Consider the following 18,043-nt stretch of genomic DNA (forward strand, 5'->3'; position numbering starts at 1 on the left):
ACATTATTCATATTAATCAAGATGTATAAACAATTTAAGTGTCCATTGAGGGACAAATGAATCAAGAAAAAGAGATAGATACACAGATGATGATGATGTTGAAGATAGATAGAAGATGATGTAATGGAATTTTATTAAGTTCTAAAAATTAGGGATATACTGAAATTTACAATAATATGCAAAAACATGAGGACTAAGTGAAAGAAGCCAGACAAAGAGAGACAAATACTGTATGATATCACTTAGATGTAGAATCTAAAATAATCAAGTATATATAAGCAAAGCATAGAATGGTGGCAGACAGGGCCTAGGGGTGGGAAAGAGACAAATTGGTCAAATTATACATAATTTTAATTGTAAAATTAACTGGTTCTGGGAATCTAATGGACACCCTAGCTACTAGTGGATATATTGATTTACTTGACTGTGTTAATCCATATAAAATGTATGCATATACAAATCATCACATTATACTCCTTGACAGATACATATTATTCACCTAAAATGATACAAAAACTATTTACATATATAGTAAAACTTATTCTATAAAAATTACACCAATCTCAGTTATTATACATGGTCTATAAATAAAATAGCCCTCTTGTCTAAAAATAAAACTGATGATGTTACAGCTGATTCTTGTCTTCAGTAGAAATTCTTTGTGGATCTTTGTAGGTCATCAGATCTTTAATTTTAAAAAATGACAAAAATATTGTTACTCCAGTGCTTTAGATGGCTAGAGTGTAGAATTAGTCACTCCTTCAATACAAAATTGAACAAATTTAAAAGAATAAAGCATGTCTTATATTCATCAGAGAAGTGAAGTCAGGAAAAATCCCTACCTCAAAAGTGGGTAAGAATAAAATTCAGATACAGAGAATAAGAATTTACTAAAGCTGGAACCTACTAGCAGAAACCTCCAAGGGAACCAATGCCAGGGTAGGAAAATATAAAAAATAATTGACAAATTATTAAAGGATCAATTTTGGAAAATCCATAATTTAAAAATGGGACACTCAATTACTGGAGGGGGTACCTCACACATTTGTGAGTTTGTACCTCCAAGAACTCTACCAGGTCTTCACAAGGAATATAAGAAAAACTGTTTTTGAAATATATCAGAACACTTTGTTTTTAAAAAGGCCTAAACTCAGGAAAAACTGTTTATCAGAATTACCTTGATATGGTTTTACCAAAGCACAACTTATCTGGAAGGGAAGGAAAGCAGTTAATTCTAGTTGAATCTAACCTTCCATATTGGGAAGGGAAAAACCCAACTCCAGTCCACTCTAGCAAGCCTGTCCCATCTAAGGGGATGGAAACTGAGATGAATGGATAAAATTCACAATCCAAGGGCACAGATTCACTAGAAGACTGAGACTTTACTGTAAAAGTATGCACTTTGCTTCTCTTCACACCTTACTGTAAATTGTTTTAAAAAAAAGTCCATTTAGCCCAGATTCTTTAACCCAGCACAACATCCCACCTTTCAGCAAATAATACAAGATATGCTACAGGAAAGAAAGCCACGTGAAAAGGCTGAACATCAAAAGAAGAGTCACATATGGCAGAAGTGTTGCAGTTAACAAATTAGAAAAAAGTTTTAAAACTATGACCAATATGCTAAGTACTTTCACGAATAAGTAACAATGTACAGCAAGAGATGAATAACATAAGCTGAGTGATGGAAATCCTATGATATGATCAAAAAGAAGTACTAGAAATTAAAAACACTGTAATTGAAATGAAGAATGCCTTTGACAGGCTCAGTAGTATTTAGGCTATGCTGAAGAAAGAATTTCTGAACTTGGCACTACAGCAAGACAAACTTCCAGAGAAATTTGAAGAGCAAAGAGAAAAATACTAATATAAAATAAAATCTCACTAGCAGCAACAACAACAGAAACAAGAAGTGTAGGATAATTACAAAAATGAACCCCATGTGTTTTGGGAGAAATTAAAAAAAGCCTACATCTAGCCTGAGGCTTACATCACATTCAAACCTCAGAAAATATATGATAAAGAGAAGAGTCTTTCATGAGGCCTTGAGTTTAACCACAAGAAATGAAAAATAAGTTTAGAAATAAAAAATCTCAAGTAACAAAAAAAATGAATGTTTTTGGCAGTAAACCTACCTCCTAAGAAATCTTAAAAGAAATTACTCATAGAGAAAGGTGTGATATGAGTGACAAACACAGATACAAAGAAAGGAAGAGTGGTGAGGAAAGTATAATTAAAGTAAAGAGTTTTATTTTTCTTATTTAAAGTAATAAAAATATGTATATGCATACATAGTTGAATATATGCACATATCTGCATAAAGGAAATGAAGGATAGCAATAACAGAAAGCAAAAGAAGAAAGAATTAGAACTAGAATAAAAATTCGGAAAAATAGGGCTGGTGGAGTGGCTCTGGGTGAAGGTCTTTCAACACCCATGAAGCTGCAGTCTTGTTTGAAAGTTGAAATTATACATTATATACTCTTAGAAAAATTCTAAAAGTTACTAAAACAAAATAAAAATTCTTGATTATAATCAAAAGAGCTAAAGACAGAAATCAAAAGAACCATGGCAAAAAAAAAATCAAACATTAATGCAAAAGCTGGATATTTATCCAACTACATCATTAATCACTTTAAATGTTAATGGTTTAAAATATCAATTAAAAAAACCAAAGATTGCCAGTTGCCAGTGGCTTATGCCTGTAATCCTAGCTACTTGAGAAGATCAAGTATAGGCAAATAGTTTGTAAGACCCCATTTCCATAATAACCAGCATGAAATGGACTGGGAAAGTAGCTCCAGCAGTGAAGTACCTGCTTTGCACACTCAAAGCCCTGAGTTTAAACCCTTGTGCCACCAAAAAATTAAAAAGAAATAAGGACAGAGATGATCACAGTGGATCAAACAAGTACACTCAAGTATATGTTGCTTCCAAGAAACCCACTTGAATATAAAGATACATGAAGATTAAAATTAAAGGCATAGGAAAGATAACTTGCTATTTAAAAGAGACTACAAGTAACTATATTAATTTCAGACAGAGCTTACTTCAGAGCAAAGAAACTTATCAGGAAGAAAGAGAAGCATTACATAATGATAAAGGGGAAATAAAGAAGACATAATTCTGTATATGTATGCACCTAACATTAGACCTTCAAGATATGTCAGAAAAACTTGATGAAAATCCAGGAAGAAATAAATGAATCCATGATTACAGTTGTAGAAATGGACAGGTTCAGTAGGCACAAATATCTGTAAGTATCTGTAAGTTAATACAACAGCACTTTCAATCAACTGGGTATAAATGACATTATGACCAATGGAGATTGCACATTCTTATGAAATTCAATTGGAATATTCATCAAAATAGTCCATATTCTGTGCTATAAAACACCTGCTAAAATTAAAATATTAGAAATGATGTGATGTATGCTCTTAGACAACAAGCTAGAAATCAATAACATAATGATATCTGGACTACCCCCAAATACCTAAAAAAACATGGTTCAATATTATCAAGAAAATAGTGAAAATAATTTAAACTAAGTAAATACATTTTATCAAAGGAAAATCTATAGGTTTGAATTCATATCTAGAAAATAAGAAAGATCTGAAATTCATACTATATGCTTCCACCTTAGAAAAATATAAATCAGAAGAACAAATTAAATCCAAAGTAGATAGTTTAAAAAGAAAGAAAAGTTAGAGAAGAAATTTATGAAAATGAGCGAGGAAATCAATAGAAAAGAACAAATGAAATCAAAACTGCCTCCTTGAAAAAAATCAATATAATAGATAAATCTCTAGGAAAGTTAATTAATAAAAAATATATAAATTGCTTTCAGAAAAAAAAAGGGCCATCCCTAGATACCTCAGGGACATTATGAGACCAATAAAGGCATAATGTCAACAACTCTGTGCACTCATTTGATGAAAAATGTCATCTGCCCAAACTCACACTGGAAGAAATAGACCATCTGAATAGGCCTAAGTATATAAGCAAAATAGAACCAACAATTAAAACACTATCAAGGCAGGAAGTGCAAGGCACAGATAGGTTCTATGGTCAACTCTTCCAAACATTTAAGGAAGAATTTAGAATAGTTCTCTACAATATCTTCCAGAAGATAGAAACGGGGGTTACTTACTCACTCTCTATCACCAGTGTTACCCTAACTCCAAAACTACACAAGTATATTACAAGAAAAGAGCAAAAACCACATCTCTTGTGAATATAGATGTAAAAATCAACAAAATATTAACAAATTGAATCTATCATTGTATAAAAAAATTATACTCCATGACAAAGTGGGATTCATTCCAGATAAGGAAGGCTAGTTCAACATTTGAAATCAATTAATATAACCCATCACATTAATAGTCAAAAGAAGATAAATCACAGGACCACATCAAAAGATACAGAAAAATCATTAGACAAAATTTAAAGCTTATTTATGATAAAAAGTGCAAACTAAGAAAAGAGGAGAAATTCTTCAACTTGATAAAGAACAAGTACAAAAACACTCAGTAGTAAGGAATGTACGGAAAGCTATTGCTCCAATACCTGCAGCAAGGGGAGGATGCCACGCCTCACTACGGCACTGAAGCATCACACTAGAAGACATAACTGACATTAGGAAAAAGGAAAGAAAAGCCTTACCTTTGGGAATAAAACATAAAGCTTTCTTTGCAAATGGCATGATTGTCCTATGTAGAAAATCTATAATAACAATCAAAAGCTTCTGAAACTAATGTGATTATAACAAGGTTGCAGGACACAACGTTAGTACACAAAAGCCAGTCAGTTTCCTATATAATAGCAAGGAACAACTGAAATTTGAAATTACAAACATTTTACCACCTGTATACGCACCCTAAAGTTGAAATACATATAAACTCAACAAAATATGTATAAGATCTATCTGAGGAAAGCTACAAAACTGTGATATAAGATTTCAAATAACATTAAAATAAATGGAAAGACATTCTATATTCATGGATAGAAAGACAATATTGATTAGCAAGGTATTGGTTCTTTCCAAATTGATGGACATGTATGAGAAGCAAAATATTCAGAAGAGCCTTCTCAATATTGAAGGAGAAAATAAAGTTGTAGAATTGACAGAAACTCACGTTAAGACTTACTAGTCATTCAGTAAGCTACAGTAGCCTAGATAACATCCTGGACATCACATGTGAAAAAGGAATCTAAGCTGGGTGCTGGTGGCCATACCTGTAATCCTAGCTACTCAGGAGGCAGAGATCAGTAAGATTGCAGTTCCAAGCTAGCCCAGGCAAATCATTCATGAGATCCTAGCTCAAAAAAAACCCTTCACAAAAAGAAAAATAGGGTTGGTGGGGTGCCTTCAAGGTGAAGGCACTAAGTTGAAGCCACAGTACTGCAAAAAAAAAAAAAAAAAAAAAAGAAGAAGAAGAAGAAAGGAATGTACACAAAGACATCAAAGAATCTTTCACAAGTAAATCATGATGGATAATATCCCTAAATCTACAATACAAATACATAGAACTCTTGCAAGGTAATGAAGGAAAGACTTAGATGACTTTGAGTAAGTCTACGTTTTTAGGTACAGTACCAAAGGCACAATCAATGAAATACAAAATTGATAAGGTGGACTTCAATAGAAGTTCTGGTCTGAAAATTGGATATAATGTCCAGAGAGAATAATCAGACATGGCAAAGACTAGAAAAAATATTTTCAACAGAAAGATCTAATAAACGACTGTTAACCAACATACACAAATAAGTCTTAAAACCTAATGGTAAGAAAATGAACATTGTGATTTAAAAATTAGCAAATGACTTCAACAGAAAGCACACAAAAGAAGACATATAGATACAATTATGAAAGCAAGTATATGAAAAGATGTTTAACACTATATGTCACTAAGAATTGCAAGTTAAAACAAAAATCAGATACCAAAACAAACCTGTACAAAGGGCAGGTCCAAAACACAAAAAGCACCATGATGCTTATGAGGATATGGAAAAACAGGAACCCTCCTTGCTAGTGGGAATGCAAAATGATACTACTACTTGGAAGACATTAAAAATATATAACTTTATAATATAGTCTTTAGCACTTATCCAAATAAATTGAAGACATAACCATGCGAAAACCTGCGCATAGTTGTTTATAGCAGTTTTATTAAAACTGACAAAAGTTGGAAAGAGCCACAACACCTTTTTGAGTTGAATGGATACATTCAGACAATTAAATATTACTCAGAACTAAAAAGAAATGAGCTATCGAAACATGAAAAGACATGGAGGAAACTGGTGCATAGTATTATGTGAGGAAGTCAATCTGGAAAGTTTATCTGGCCATTCCAACTCTATGACATTCTTGAAAAAGAAAAACTGTGGGGGCAGTAGGACTATCTGTGGCTGCCAGAGGTAAGGGTAGAGAAGCAGAGGGATTTTTAGGACAGTAAAACTATTTTCTGTGTCATGATAATGATGGATACATGTTTTTCATGCATTTGTTGAAGTCAACTGTATGCACATCACCAAGAGTGAGCTTTACTGTACTCTATAAACTTTGAGCACTGGGTTCATTGATTATAACAAATGCACTGACACAATGCTGAATATTGATTGTTGGGAAAGGTGTGCAGCTGTGGGGACACAGAAATACAGGCATTTTCCATACCACCTACTTAATTCTTCTGTTGACCTAAAACCATTCTAAAGTAAACTTATTTAAAATACAATGTTACAACGCTATGAAAATTAATCAGAAATTGCCAGCATGTGTTTCATTCCCTAATAGGAAGTTAGGCAAACAGAAAAATTGACTCTTTATTAAAAAGAAAATTCATCAGTTATTGGTACAGTTTAACATTTTGCAAAATATACTTTAAGAAAAATTCTCTTTATTGAGTAATTTTAAGAAGAGCCATCTATTATATTCTCCCTTGGAATTTAACAGTACTTATTTGCTGGTAAGACTAGAAGTTAAGAAGTCTACATAATTTTGTGAATGCAGTGTTTACTTACTCAACAAACCCTTATCTGGCATTTTCTTTTTTTTTTTTTTTCATTTTTCTTTTATTATTCATATGTGCATACAGGCTTGGTTCATTTCTCCCCCCTGCCCCCACCCCCTCCCTTACCACCCACTCCGCTCCCTCCCTCTCCCCCTCCCTCAGAAACTATTTTGCCCTTATTTCTAATTTTGTTGTAGAGAGAGTATAAGCAATAATAGGAAGGAACAAGGGTTTTTGCTAGTTGAGATAAGGATAGCTATACAGGGCATTGACTCACATTGATTTCCTGTGCATGGGTGTTACCTTCTAGGTTAATTCTTTTTGATCTAACCTTTTCTCTAGTACCTGTTCCCCTTTTCCTATTGGCCTCAGTTGCTTTAAGGTATCTGCTTTAGTTTCTCTGCATTAAGGGCAACAAATGCTAGCTAGTTTTTTAGGTGTCTTACCTATCCTCACCCCTCCCTTGTATGCTCTCGCTTTTATCATGTGCTCATAGTCCAATCCCCTTGTTGTGTTTGCCCTTGATCTAATGTCCACATATGAGGGAGAACATAAGATTTTTGGTCTTTTGGGCCAGGCTAACCTCACTCAGAATGATGTTCTCCAATTCCATCCATTTACCAGCGAATGATAACATTTCGTTCTTCTTCATGGCTGCATAGAATTCCATTGTGTATAGATACCACATTTTCTTAATCCATTCATCAGTGGTAGGGCATCTTGGCTGTTTCTATAACTTGGCTATTGTGAATAGCGGCATTTTCTTCACAGGAGGCATTCTATCAGATATTGATTCAAATTTTCATTCTTATAATCCCCATAAGAAACCCTTGAGGAAGCCATTACTATTATTCCCAAGTTAAAATTTCAAAACTGAAATTTCCTCCACAAATAGATTAAGTTACCCAACATCTATAGTTGGTGAATTGTGGAGTTGAGATTCAAACAAGTATGTGTGATCATGGAACCACTTGTTCATAAAAGAATGAAAGTAAAATGGAATTTGTGCTTTGACCCACTTTGGAAAATACTGGTTCATGCTGTCAACGTTTTCACAAATATTTTCTATGAATTCTCTCACTTGAGTACTGTCACTGTAGAGACAGTTGATGGGAGAAGCATTTTATAACTATTAAATGATTTTTCCAGTATTTCAGAGCTAATGCTTAATGAAATTGAACTTTGATTTTTGGTTTCCTGAATTTAAAATCTGTTCTCCTTGCATTATATTCTTCAGGTAGAAGTAACATTTTCTAATGTACAAGTGAAGGTAAGAGAAGAGGAGGTAGTAAGGAAATATTGGGCTTTAAGACAGGCAACGAGGCCGGGCACATAGCTCAAATGGTACAGAGCTTGCCTAGCAAGAGGCCCTGGGTTCAATTCCCAGGATTGGAAGGGAAACAAAACTCCAACTCCGAAATTGCCACTAATGAGGATGTAAGCATAGACTTGATAGATGTTCTTACTGTTGTGACAAGAACATGATGCAAGAATCTGTCCCAAGAACCAGCAAATATGAGGAACAGAAAATCAGCTGTGACCATGAAATATAAATGCATATAGTTTTAATGTGATTTTTAATATTGAATAACCAACCTAAAACTTTACAAATGGGCCCATCTTTGGATATCACTTCAGTTTTAAAGAAAATGACTTCGTGTGGCTGCCAGCTCACCCTGAGACTTGCACAGCCTTTGTGTGCCTTTCAGACTGACCACTGAACAAGCAGGTCAGGCACCACAGAGATCCCATCTTGGCTCATTTCTTCCGACCTGTCAATGTATTACCCTGCAGGCTGTATGTGGTTTCTATTCGCGGTTCTATTCTGTTGCTTTCAAAGTTTTTGGAATCAGTTGAAGTTAAAACATCTTGGAAGAAAAGTTTGGTTTTAGAACCCCCTGGTTTCAATTATTTTTAAATCTGACGCACAAACACTGCTTCTAAAGATATGTGACTGAAGTGCCAAATAAGGCTCTTTTGATTTTTTGAAATACATGTGGTTGAAATTTGAGACTTGGTTGCTGCCAAGCTGCAGTTGAGGGAATAGAATACTGGCATAAGAAAACGACCTTGTACCAAGGATAATGTTCGATATAACTGTCCTACACAAGGAAAATGTAAATTTTCAAAATTTAGCTTTATGCTTGTGGGATGACTCCGTAATCCTTTGTTAAGCATATAAAAAGTAGAAATGCTGACTCTCCTGTTTATTCACGTTTTCAGTTTAAGCCTCTCACACACAGAGCCTAATTTAGACTGAACCTGTGTAGTAGAAATTTTTAATAATACACCCATGAGTTACCATGTCACTCTCATGCTAATTCAAACAGTTCCAGGTTTTTTCAGTGTAACCTGAAAGTGATGTATGTGATTTCTCTAAGAGAAAAGTGAAGTAGCTTAATGTACTCTTCAGGCACAATTGGAATTGTGGTATGATTATTTAGGCTAAAATATTATTCAAGGATACAATATAATTTACCTGATCATGGCAGGTGCTATACGGAAAATATTCCTTATATAACAAGTTATAGTAGAAAAATCATATAAAGGTAACTGTACTTCATCATATAGCATTTTTATCCACTTCTACACATAAAAAATAAAATGGGAAATAGTATCATTTTTAATAAGATTCATCAAAAGTGGATATGTTACATGTAGCAAAATATACCAAGGCTTCTTACATCAATTGAAAAGGTATAAAAATTAAAACTACATTATACTGTCAAGGAGGACAGTATGAAGAAAAAGCAAAACCATACAGAAAACTAACATACAATAAAAACACATAAGGGCATTGTAACGGTCATAACAGGAACAGAAAAGGTACTAATAGATACTTCCAGCATTCATTAGCAAGTGCTTAGAATAGGTTATGTCTGACAGGCAGGACTAGAGGAGGAAAGCACAACTGTCAACACTTCATTCAGTTCTATCTTATCAGAGATGCTTATATAATAAATGATCAGATATTACTGTTAAATAAATGATTTACAGGTTTTTTTTTCTTTTGCATTAGTGGTGTTTGAATTCAGAGCCTTGTACTTGCGAGGCAAGCACTCTACCACTTGAGTTACACCTCCAGCGATTTTGCTTTGGCTATTTTTCCAGATAAGTTCTTATATTTTTGCCAGAGGATGAACTCTGACCACAATCCTTCTACCTAATGTTTATTATAATGCTTATAATTGAGATTTTAGGTGTGAATCACCATAGATAGGGTCTCATTAACATTTTTGCCCAGGTTGGTCTCAAACCATGATCCTACCAATCTCTGCCTCCTATCTAGCTGGAATTACAGATGTGTACCACCATGATAACTAAAATGTAATTTAAATTCCCAGAATCCACCTGCTACTTTAGAAGTATCTGCTATGCATTCTGTACTTCACAGTAATAAAACACATATAAAGAAAGCTAATAAATCCCTTTGGTAATTTATAGTAAAGCTATCATTATATTACATCAAATTTATAGATTAAATGTGAAAATATAAAGTAAGCATGTGCTTGGGATTATGCAGGCTGAATGTCAAAATAAATTAATGCACCTTCTATTCTTCATGCCTTAACACTGTAAGGCATAGTCACAATGCTGTCCACAGGTGTGGATGTCAGACAAAGCACATGCATGTCATATGACAAATTTGTAACATAATAATCATATGGAAATCATTTAAGAATATTACTTGAGGGCAACAGAAGCATTTTAATAATATTGCATGTTTATAAGTGAGTCAAGTCTCTAAGTATCCCAGAAAAAAATATTTTAAGATTTCAGAAGTGTTCACATGGGAATTAGATAAAAGTCTAGTAAGTTTTAAAAAATGGACTCCAATCAGACACTTGAGAAGAGACATGGAGGCAGAAACTGATGAATGGTATGCACATTAAGAAATGATGAGGACTGAAAATAATATAATAATATATAATGCATCCTATATGGAAACCCACTCCTCAAATACCTCATTCAGCATTTTCATAAATGCCAATAGTCATATGAGTGATGCTGAAAGTCACTATGGATCCTTTCTTTTGATCTATTTTTATTCTCTCTTCAAATAGATACTAGATATAGAAGACAGCACACTGAAATGAAAGAAGGCCATCATAAATGCCCTTGTGAACCTTCTAAAGTCTGAGGATATGAGGCAGCAATATAATCTGTGACATTAGTCTTACTAAATCGTGTTTCTGTAAGAGAGTGGCTATTGTTACACTGTAAGGAACTAAATGTCTTTTCAAATCTTTTCTAACTTGGCTGCTTGTGTTACCTAAGTAATGATGCTGCTTATCATGAGAATTCTGTCTCTGAGACCTGCAGATGAGGAAAGCTTTGATGCCATTCAGCCTAAAGGTTTCATAACTCAGGCTTAATGTATGTAATTTGCATAAGTCTTATTTACATGCTGACTATTGTTCCTGTTTACAACACAGATATATGTAATTCCTGGGTTTAAATCGGGTTGATCATCTTTCATACAGGGAATTCAAATTTATGTGCCATATCTCTATGTCACAACCTACAGATGTCTTCATGGGGACTGAACTAAGTTAATTTATAGATAATTCTGAAGTTTATAGGCAAAACATACATGGCTGAATTTTAAATTTGTGTTTTGTTTTTGGTGGGACTGAGGTTTGATCTCAGGATAAGTTCAGAATTTATATAGGAATTAATTTGAACCCCAGGAAATCAAGTTAAAAAAATTTGAAAAGATGTTAAGAGAAATTTTAAATATTTAAATTTCTCAAAGAGCTAAAAAGAAGAAAGGTTTTAGGAAAGAATAATACAGTTATGAAAAATGAGATAAGAAAATAAGGACATAAGAAGTTTTGGAATTAAAATAATACTCACAAGGGAAACTTTTTTTTCAAATGGTAAGGTAGAAGACACTGAAGGCCAAGGCAATGAATTGGATGACAGAAATAAGAGGAATCTCCCAGAAAAAAGGAAGCGAGAGTGACAGCAAATGAGAAACAAAGGAAACAGTTTAAAGAGTTTAAGCATCCATAGATTGGTAGGGTCAACAGAGTGAAAATGGCTGTATTACCAAAAGCAATGTACATGTTCATGCAATTCCTATCAAAATTCCAATAACACTTATCACAGAGATTAAAAATTCAACAGTAAAGTTCATCTGGAAACACAAAAGACCACAAATAGCCAGGCAACACTGAGTAATTGAGCAATGCTGGAAGTATCACAATACCGTACTTCAAACTATATTGGTACTTCAAACCATACCAATAAAAACAGCATGGTACTGGCACAAAAACATATATGAAGGCCAATGAAACAGAATAGAGGACCTGGATATGAATCAGGTGGGCAGCTATGCCCAACTGATTTTTGACAACACACCAAAAACATACAATGGAGAAAAGACAGCCTCTACAACAAATGTTGCTGGGAAAACTGGATATCTGCATGCAGAAAACTGAAACTAGATCTGTGTCTGTCACCCTGTGCAAGTACCAACTAAAAGTTGATTATAGACCTTAATATAAGATTGAAACTAGTACAGGATAAAGCAGAGAATACACTGGAATAGGCAAAGGCAATGACTACCTAAATAGAATTCAAATGTTTCAGCAATTAAGAGAAAGGATCAACAAATGGGACTATATGAAATTAAAAAGTTTCTGCACAAAACCAGAAATGCTCTAAATTGAAGAGGCCATCCACAGAATGGGAGAAAATCTTTGCCAGCTATATATCTGACAAGGGATTAATAACCAGAATATACAGGGAGCTCAAAAAACTAAACTCCCCCTAAAAATCAATGACCCCATGAAGAAATGGGCAAATGAACTGAACAGAGCTTTTTCAAAAGAAGAAGTCCAAATGGCTAAAAAGCACATGAAAAAAATTGTGACCAACTCTGGCCATAAAGGAAATGCATATCAAAACCATATTAAGATTCTATCTCACTCCTGTTAGAATGGCTACCATCAAGAACACCACCAACAGCAAATGTTGGAGAGGATCCAGGGAAAAAGGAACCTTCATACACTGATGTAGTAATGAAAATTAGTACAACCACTATGGAAAACAGTATCAAGGCTTCTCAGAAACTAGAAATAGAACTGCCATATAATCCAGCAATTCCACTCCTAGGGAATATGTCAGGTTACAACAAAGGCACCTGCACACCCATGTTTATTGGAATATTATTCATAATAGCTAAGCAATGGAAACATCCCAGATGCCCTACTTCTGATGAATGGATTAAGAAAATGTAGTATTTATATACAATAGAATTTATTCAGCCACAAAGAAGAATGCAATATTGTTATTTTCAGGTAAATGAATGGAACTGGAGAACATCATTTTAAGTGAAGTTAGGTACAGAAGGCCAAAAGTTGCATATTTTCTCTCTTATGTGAAATATAGACTTAATACATTCTAAGGAAGGTCACATATGGGAGGGGAAAGGTAAGAGAAGGAATTTAACCAGGTGAATATGGTTGATGTACTCTCTATACAAGAATGAATACAGAATTTTTAAACCAGTTGAAACTACCATAAGAAAGGGACTAAGGTAGGGAGAAGAAAAATAAAGGAGTTGAACCAAATCAGACCATAATACATATAAACATGGAAGTGCCACAAGAAAACTCCCTGTGTAGCTATCTTAAATAACCAAAGATGTCATTTTTTTCTTCTTCTTTTCTTACACAAAATCAGGGAACAGAGGGCAGAGCAGGTACTGCTTGGAGGGCTGGTGCCAGTGGGCGGTGGAGGAGGTGGGGAAATTGTGAAGGAGGGTGAATATAGTGCAAATACTGTGTATACATGCATATAAATGGAAAAATGATTTGTTGATCATATGCCAGGAATGGGGAAGATGAAGGAAAATGGTAGAGGAAGTGAATTCAAGCATGATATTTTTTATATATTGTAAGAATGTTTGTAAATGCCACAATGTACCCTACCCAGCACAACAATAAAAGGTTAATTAAAAAAAAAATGAAGACCAGAACCAGGATCATGACATGGGTACAGAATGGTAAGGAGGCTCAATTAAAGTCATTATGACCACAAAAAAAAGAGTTTGAGCATCTAATAATTTCACAAAGAAAATATATAGAAATGCCACAGAGGCAGGATGTCAGGATGTAAGAGCTGAGATTTGTTTTCTGAATTAATGACATGAATCTTAAAGCTCACAATGATTAAAAAAATCCATCAAATGCCCAACTCGATGATTGCATAGATCGTAATGAAGTTTACTATTAACTTCTTGGCTGCACTGAGGACTGAGCCACACAACCATCTCTTATTTTACTTTAATTGGTTTTCAGATAGGGTCTCACATTTTTCCCAAGGATGACCTGGGATCACCAAACTTATACCTCCTGTGGAGCTCTGGCCACAGGTGAGTCACCATCCCTACTTGTTTATTGAAATGAGATCCTGCTAACTTTTTCCCCTAAGACCGATTCCTGAAGTTTATTAGTTTCAGGGGCAAAAAGTCTTACAATTTTTCAGAAAAATACAAATTGGAAAGTTTACAACTTAGATTAAGAGCAGACTTCTTATTCATAGAAATATGTGACAGAAGTCAGTCAATGTATTTAGATGATTGGTGGAAAATTACTTGAGATGTCTAACATTAATATTTGTAAAATGGCATTTAATTCTTTTAATAGCTTTTTTCAAATTCTTGTATTTATTGAAATAAGTTACAGATTCACAACATATGTTTCCCCATATGGTGCAGTAGGGTAGCAAAATTTCCTCTTCCTGGTAAGAAGTTAAGTAGAAACTAGACTACCTATTCATGACTTTGACAATTATGTTTCACTTACTGGTCTTTTCCTTTTGATTAGTTATTACATATGTAATAACAGATAGCTAGATATATCCATTTTAGTAATTTAAATTAAGGAATTCTAAAAGAGAAGGCGAGACAGAGAGTAGAGAAAGAAAAGAGGAGGAAGAGAAGTAGTAAAGGAAGAAAAGAAGAGGAGGAGAATCTTCCTTTTAAAGAATTTGATCTGTTTCTCTCTACTCTTCTAAGTATTAGAACCCAGATTTAAGCTGATCCTTTAAATACTTTTAGAATTGGTATGAAACTCGATCTCCACCATCTTTACCCCCAAAATGATAAATCCATGAGTTGATGATGTGGCCTGATTATTTCAAAGTAAAGAATTTCTTAAGCAGTTTGAATATAGTTGTAGTTCCTAGTATCAAATATAATCCTGAAACACTGACTATATTTTATTTATTTATTTAAGATTTGGTAACTATTAGGGAACATTTAGGGCCAATAATATCCCCTCTAAATTTAACAACACAATGGGCTATTGTGGAAAGTACTTCATAACTAATTCTTTTTATATTTAATCAGAATTCACTCTTTCTCAGAATTAAATTTTCTCTTACAGGTGAAAAGGTGGTTACTCATGCTAATTCAAAGTAGACACAGCACACTAGAGTTTATTAGTCTTATGTACTCCTTGACTCTATATCTGAGAGCACATACAAGCTAGCCTTAAGCCTTTTCTCTTCTATATTATGTAGCTAGATGACATCAGTTTGAATTTCTCACATCTTTGAAAATACATGGTGTTCTGATAGATGGCTATATCTCTTCATTAATTAACCATGCAATCATAAAGTTTTAAAATTGGCATTTCTTCTTTGTGTGCTTTATTCTAGCATGATACATTCAAAATGGAGAAAAGTCACTGCACTGAAGAAACAGCAAAATTGAAAATCATGGTCAAGATGACATTCCTGCAAAATGTGAAGTCACTGCAGCATAAATTCAGGAATATGGATCTCTCATGACCATAGAAGGAAGTAGACTGTTCCTTCTGAGTGTAAGTCTCAGAGAGAATAACAAAGATCTCTGAGGTCTATAGGCTAATGGAAATGGTGGTACAAAGGAAATCTCCTTACAAGTATACTTCTGGTATAAATATGCAGCAAGGTTAACATTTTTAAATCCACAAAAGTTTTTAATGATATTGTAAAGTAATGGATTTTAAAGAAAAACTTCAAGGAAATTTAATTATATAATTATCAAGTATTTGTTTGAATAAGGCTATATCAAAAAGGGAGGAATTATTTCAAAGACATATCTTCCAGATATTTATGTATAAACAGTTTCTGGTCATTAAAACTATCTTTCATGGAAATGAAAGAGACTGCAAAGCCATATCAAGGTCAAGCAGCTTTAAGAAATATAATTCCCCCAAGACTTTGATTTAATTATGTAGCTCACTCTATTTTCCCAAGTTAGAAACCTAGGTTCCACACACAAGGAAAATTTTTCAACCACATTCAAGTTAGCAACATTTCACTGAGAAAGTCAAAACCTAAGATTTGCCACATCTGAGAAATGAAATTCCATTATCTGGGTTTATATTTATCACAGCCTGCTAAGATGGACACTCACGTCCACAGCAGAATTTAGTTCCATTGTAGATGCACATATTTGGGAATGATGTTTGAGCATTTTCTTGCTCTCACTCTCTCTCTCCTCCAGAATAGTTCACCTGGGATCATGAGATCATTTTGCTGAAAGAGGAGGCATTTAATGAGTGTGGGAAAGTTGACCATGAGCATGACAAAAGAAAGTTACTTGTGAACATTTTTCTGCAGTGTGATATGGTGGAGTTGGAGATGGAGGTGGGAGTCTATCTGCTCCATATGCGGGCTCTAAAGAAGTGAATACAGGTAGAGGAATTAAAAATGGTAATAAAGACAATTGAGTCAGGCAGCTTTTTACTAATATATGTATTCAATAAATAGAAACAATGTAAATAGTAAAATTATTCTCCCTAACTCCCTCTTCCTCCCCACTCAAAAACTATTTCCTAGTTTAAGGCAAAAATTAGCAAACCTTTCTTGTAAAATTCCAAATAATAAATATTTTTTACTGTGAAGGCTACTATGGGCTGATCTGTGTACCCCAAAATACATGATAAACTCCTAACCTCCAGTTCCTCAGAATGTGACTTCACTTGGAGATGGGATCTTTGTAGGTGCATTTAACACAGATGACATCATACTGAAGTACAGTAAACCTGAATCTACTATGATTGGTTTCCTTACATGAAAATAATGGGAAGACACAGAGAAAGAATATCATACAATGCCAGAGACAGAGACTGGACAGGTGAAGGCATTTATAAGACAAGGAGTGTTAACAACAGCCACCAACAACTGGAAACTAGGAGAGAAGCATGGAACCAATTCTCCCTAGGAGCTCCCATAGGAGGTGACCCTGCTGAAACTTTGATTTCAGAGTAAGCCTTCAGAACTATTAGAGAATAAATTCTTATTGTTTTAGGCCCCTTAGTGTATGGTACTTTGCCACAGTTAACTAGTATCTCAGCCATATTGTCTCCGTCACAACTGCTCCACTCTGTCAGCACAGTGCAATGGCAGCCATACATATACACAAGGAAGTGTTTCAGGAAAAAAAAAAATATGGACACGAAAACCTGAATTTCATATGATTTTCATCATGAAATAGTCTACCTTGAGTATTTAAAAATAAAGCCATTCTTTCAGTGGTTGACAGTTCAAAAAATAGGCACAGGACCATATTTAACCCAATGTCTATACCTTGCAATTCTGCAAAATTCAGAAATAGAAAATTTTCCAGTATTTTTCTTTTTCTTTGTGATGCTGAGGGTGAAACTCAGGGTCATGAGCACGCTAGGCAGGCCTTGTACCTCTGAGCTAACACCCTAGCCCCTGCATTTATTTTTTCTTTTGTTATTACTGCTAAAATGCATTTCCTTTTGTAATTATTAATAAAAACAATTTGTCACATAGAGAATAGAGTAGTCCTCCTTTATTTGATCCTCTGTGGATGCTGATACTGTAGAAAAATCAAGTGCCCTATTTATGTTATGCTTTTTTCCTGTATGTACATCAACTTAATGCCTTTTTCATCTGAACTAAGCACTCGTCCACAACTTTAACCATAACTTCTGCAGTTGGAAGTATAACAGTAAAACAAGAATAATTGTTTCTTTTTGCTTCCTCTCAATTTCATGGGTAAATTT

This window comes from Castor canadensis, chromosome 9, assembly GCF_047511655.1.
Source record: "Castor canadensis chromosome 9, mCasCan1.hap1v2, whole genome shotgun sequence".
NCBI lineage: Eukaryota > Metazoa > Chordata > Mammalia > Rodentia > Castoridae > Castor > Castor canadensis.